The following is a 5916-nucleotide window of genomic DNA, read 5'->3' as shown; positions in this document are numbered from 1 at the left end:
CCAGGCGACGTGCTCGAGCAAAATAACGGCATGCAAATAAAACACGTCAACTCTGGCCGACATTCAAAAGCATTCATCGCCTCGCCTTTTCCTTTCCTCTGCTCTCGTTCCAGCCCCGACGTGATCCACAAATGTCACCTCCACTCTACGTATAAAGGGAGAGGAAGACATCGAGGAGGAGGAGGGAGGAGAGACAGATCAGTGAGAGGGAGAGAGAGTGTCATGAAATGCAAATGCAGCCTGCGTCCGCTTTTACAAATTAAATGTCAGGACATAAAATATTGTCAGTTTCATTTTGCCGCCAGAAGGATGACAAATCCATATTCTCCCTTAAATAAAACTCTTACTGCGGTGGAGGGGTAATCATGGCAGAACAAAGCGCCGTGATTAACGATAGCAATTTATTGTATCTGGCGGCCGGCGAGGGAGAGGAGCAGAGAGACATCATGGTTATCATAATTCATATCGTAAATAACAGGGCCCAGCCAATCACAAGAAGCCTCGGATGTCATCCCAAATAACCTTTGATAACAATTACCATAGAAGGCAGTACAAACCCCGAAGTCACAATGTTATCTTATCCCTATTCTCTGCTTGTAGAATACAACACTATTACCATATAGATTAGACTATTTATAATGGTGCGTGTCATTCTGGGTGCGGCTTTAAGTTGTCACCGTGTATGTGTGTAGGTGTAGCGTGGCGAGGACACGGCCAGGTTGTGTGTACGTGGAGGTGTGCGCGAGTGCGTGGGTGGGGTAGGTGGACCTGTCGCTGGGAGGAGATTATAGCCCGGCCTTTATGAGGAGCTGAATTGCCCTCTCTCAGTATCACACGGCAGCACATTGCCAGGGCGGCCGCAATCACAATGGCGTTGTGGGAGAGGAATCGGGCAATGTCTGTGTGTGTGTGTGTGTGTGTGTGTGTGTGTGTGTTCGGGGAGGGGTCGGGTGGGTGGGGACTCGGTGAGAGGGTGGGTGGGTAATGGAGGGAAAACTAGAGGAGGAGATATTAGCAGGGAAACGTTGATAAGTGTGTGAGATTAGTGGAGGCGTATCTTGTCCGAGGTGTTGTTCCTCCTTGTTTTATCTGCTGATAGAAATTTTCTGATGGAGAGCAGTGATATGTGGAAGCAAGACTTCCCACCTACACACACACACACACACACACACACACACACACACACACACACACCGCCCACCCACCGCTGTAGCTTCCCACCCGTGAGACACACTTCTTCTTCTTTCACCTGTTTTAACATCAGTAGATTGTCACTGCATTCATTTCTATAATGACTAATGGAGGCGGGAGAAGTATTTGGATCTTCTACTGAAACAGAAGCAATCATTTAATTGCATTAATGTCAACATCCCTTTAATGTTGCAGCTGTTAAAGGTGGAGGTGTTTTTAAAGTGTTGTAGAGTTGCAGGAGGATTTCCGTCTTCTAAAGGCAGCGGATGGAGACATGATTTTCAGAAGGTTTATCGTCTGTAGTCGTGAACTGATTAGTCATTTAGTTGATTGACAGGAGCTTTGGACTATTGATTTGATTGAAAATGTCACTTGGGACTCCAGGGACTCCACTTTTCAATACTTTCTGACATTTAAAGGCCTGAACAATTAATCAATCGCTCAAACATTTAAAAAAAAAAGAACTTATTATGAGAATAATCGTTAGTTTAAGCCCGACACATCTTCCCGTGGAGGAGTATCAGCACTTAGACAAACCATGCTGTGCAAGACAGCGGTCCCCAGATGTCTTGATAATGAGCGTTGCTTGTTCACACTTTTAGTTATTAGTATCAGTTCAAAGTCAGCCAAAGAAAAATATAAATCTGACATTACTCATCGACAAATTCACCCTGAAATGTTATGTAAATACTTTGCAAATCCAAACGTCTACCTTGCAGACTGTGACACGTCTGAAGTGATCCGCTTCAAGCTCCAAGTCAAGAGCAGGCTGATAACATGCGACGGGCGTAATAATATACATCCAGCAGCATTACAAACAAACTAAACTAAACATTGCAATTGCAAAGTATTGGATTTGCGTTAAATAGACATTATTGTACAGACTTCACTCTGTGTTTAATGCGTCTGTGCATACACCTCCTGTTTAACCCGAACCTTCAAAGAAAGAAACCCGAGAACAAAAAATGGCTTCAAAGGACACTTGAGCCTTTACTGTAAGGAGGAGGATGAGGGGAGAGGACGAGCGCAAGGACGAGATAAAACCAGAGCGGGAGAGAGGAGGGAGAGAAGAGACCAAAGCAAGGACAAGGTGAAGGAGAAGGAAGGTTTTTGCATTCTTGTGCTGAATTCAGAGAGGAGAAATGCAGCGTTGTGCAGCCCCTTCAGCAGTAAACTGTCCAAAGAAACAAGCCTGAGGTAGATTAGGAGGAGATATAAAAGCAAAACAAGAGAAAGTAACAATTTTAAAAGTCATGCTGAAGAGCAGGAAAGGGAGGAGGACCTCTGAGGACAGAAAGTGATGTTAAAGCACCAGCCAGTCGTATAATATCTGTAGTTTTTGGCAAGGAGATCCCTGTGTGGGCTCGTGAACAGTTAATCTCTCTTGACAGGATCTTCATTTGAATAAAGATTCTGTCAGCGCCATGTGCTTTTGGTTGCTTAAGAGGACCTTCAGTAGCTCCTGCAAGAACTCAAATTACCTTGACAAATCATGGCTGATGGGAGAAAGGGGCCTTCCTACCTGTGCATAGCTAAACATGCCTGATGGAGACACCTCGAGAGAACTTTAGAATCGCAGGGAATCTAAAGAGAACGGGCAAAAAATGCGTCTCGGAGATATTAGAGCGGCTTAAACGCCGGATTAGGCTTGTAATAAAAATGCCATCTGTTCTTTTTATTTTTTAACAGTTTGAGCTATTGAGCTTTTCCTCAATCAGCTGATGTTGGTCAGGTGTAGAGAGCCGCTGTTACACAGACGCTGCAGGCAATGAAATAGTAGGAACACACACACACACACACACACATGCACAGAATATTTAAATGGAATAAAAACAGAATAGGCCATGGGTATTGGACACAGTGAATATCATATAATAATAATATAATATATGTATTCACATTCAAATCCTACGCCTAGAAACAAGAATTACGTCTGCTATGTATAGAAAGCATGGAAATGTAGAAGGCAAGCTTTGTATCGGTAACTTTTGCATAATTTATGTCTCACGATTTCCTCCTTTGTTGGTGTATTTACATTTGTTGTAGACCGGTGTGATCAGCACAGCTGGAGGCTGTTGTTCTTCACACGGGGAATTGGTGTACTGTAAACAAGGTGTCTTATAATCTGGTGAGGGATTCACCACAGGAGGGCTCACCACCAGAAGTTCAGTTAAATCCATGCAGATGATGTTACATTGTACTGAACGTGAACAGATCTAGTTGTGAGTGAGGTATGAAGTCGACTTCACACTCGACACTTTACTGGGAAGTCGTGTGAAGTCGTTGGATGGACGGTTGTTCATCTTGATCACAGGGTGGTGATGGCCTAGTGGTGTAGAGGTACGCCTTCCAAACAAGACACTAGAAGGTCGGGAGTTCAACACCAGGCTGCCACCCTGAGCAAGGTACTTATACCTGGATAAGAGCGTCTGCTAAATGACCTGTATCATTGGAGGGCGAGCTGTACCCAGCATGCCGTTAATAAGGGGCCCCTCTTACAACGTTTGTAAAGGTTCGCTTCTTATTATCTGTGGTGTGCACTCTCAGAATCAAAAGGTGGGCGGAGGTCCGGGTGGATTGTTGGTTGTTCGAGGAGTCCAACTTTTCCTTTCAGAACGATCAGTCCCTAAACAGCACAAAGTGGTTTTAGTTGCGTGATCAGAAAGTGATTTCCCGCCAACATTCAACGCTGGTTGGAAAGTCAAATGGGTGTTTTGTGGGACGCAATGACAAACCAATCCATCTTTCTTTGTTTTTATGAAGATCACGTCTTTTATTATCTTTGTTATTTAAGGTAAGGGAACAAAGAATACACGTGGTAATTATTACTGTTGGAGATTTGTGACATTTGAAGTGAAAATCAATCAGCGCGGTGTGTGTGTCGCCACACGATAGCAGACGATGCTGAAGTTGATTTACTCTGAAGTCCCACTGCCTCCCTCCCTCTCTCTCCTCGTCTTCTTCTTCTTTCCCTCAACATGTCTCATCTCCTCTCCTAGATGAAACTCGCAAAGTGATTTTCTCCTCGTTCCTCTAAATCTCTTGATCACTTTAATTTTTTGCTAGGCTGCTTCGTCGGTGTCCTGGGAAAGAGAAAAGAGGAGGAAGGGAAAGACGGGCGGGTGAGAGACTGCAGAGGAGTCTGGGTGAGTGCAGAGAGAGCGAGAGGAGAGAGAGGGAGAGTAGTATGGAGTTAAGGCTTTATCAGTGAGTGCCCTGAGGTATGTGGGGACGCTGCTGAATCCAGAGAGATTAGGGGAAAAATGCAGCACATGGCAGTAAGGGGCTTACGCCACAGCTTGTATTAGTTCAGGTGAAAAGAGTATTGCTTTTACATAAAACTGGACAAATCCAGCTACAATGCATTTCCCGTTGGACCACAATGGGGCCCTCTATCTGGGACCTCACCTCCTGTCCCCTGGGTTCCTCAAAGCTCCTCTATCTAAACAGGAGGAGAGACTGAGGACAGGAGGAGAAAACACAGATGGACAGGGGAGGGAGGAGAAGATATGGCGCCGCACCAAACCTCATTTTCAGAGTTTACCGGGAGGCTGGTTGTCGGGAGATGGCAAGGGCGTAATTTCCACAGGGGATGTGTGTGTGTGTGTGTGGGGGGGGGGGATCATGTCCACGCCACTTTTCAAAATCCCACTTTTGTCCCCCCCCAGTCCTCTTACTGTCCAACTGCTCAAGTGAGAGGTGATAAGAAAAAGCTGATTCTCAAATCAAAGGATTCAAATAAAGTTAATAAAGAAACAAATAACTGAAGGCAGTTTGAATGTATTTCTAATTCTACGTATTTGTGGACCACTGTTGAAATCGGTAAAAACGTTGCACTTCCTGCTGGTTTTTCAAATTAAAAGCACTCATGGAAAGGGAGATAGGGGTTGTGCTTTATGAGCGGCTGGAAGACTTTTATTGTGAAAGACCTGAACATTGAATATTCGATATACAGGTATGTACAGTACTTCATACAAGTACTCAAGTACTGTACTTTAGTACAACTTTGAGGTACTTTATATAACACTTTATTTGGAGTAGAAAATGACTAAAAATAATAAAGAAATACATTAATGCATCTAGAATAATTCAGTAAGACAAAGTGTATTCTGCACACTTTTACTTACATTTCAGTATTCTTACACTGTTGCATTGCTATTTTTACTTAACTAAAAGCTTTGAATAGTCCTTCCATCAACGCTCACCTCCTCACTTCTGAACCCAAAGCCACGCACTTGGCAGATAAAGTTATGAAGTTACAGAGGAATGAAGTTTTACTCAAAGCAGGGAAAGATGAGCATAAATCAGAGTTATAAAAAGAGTGTGAAGAGGGATTCAAGATGAATGCAGCGAAGTGATTGAGCAAAAGGTCTCATCCTTCTCTTTGGGCGGCAGGTGAATGCTTCTCTTAGACACTGAAGTCTCCCATTCTACTGTCACTGCCACTTTTTATCTTCTGTTCTTGAGGTTCGTTTATCAGCCCGGTTTCTCATCTTGAAATATAGGTTGAGGGGAGCTTGGCCTGCTCGTTTCTTTATCTTTCACCTGTCATGTACAGTAAGCCCAGGTAACAATGGCGCCTTACATTACATTACACACTCTTTATTCACGCCGTGCAGTCAGACATCCAAAGCGGCTCCGACACCCCTCCCATCCGCGCCATTATTGGAAGAACAATACCCTCAAAAAGCCAAGTTGGTCAAAAAAAAGGAGAGCGAGGGGCTG

Source organism: Cottoperca gobio, chromosome 23, assembly GCF_900634415.1.
Source record: "Cottoperca gobio chromosome 23, fCotGob3.1, whole genome shotgun sequence".
Lineage (NCBI taxonomy): Eukaryota > Metazoa > Chordata > Actinopteri > Perciformes > Bovichtidae > Cottoperca > Cottoperca gobio.
Note: the sequence above shows the minus strand (reverse complement) of the source record.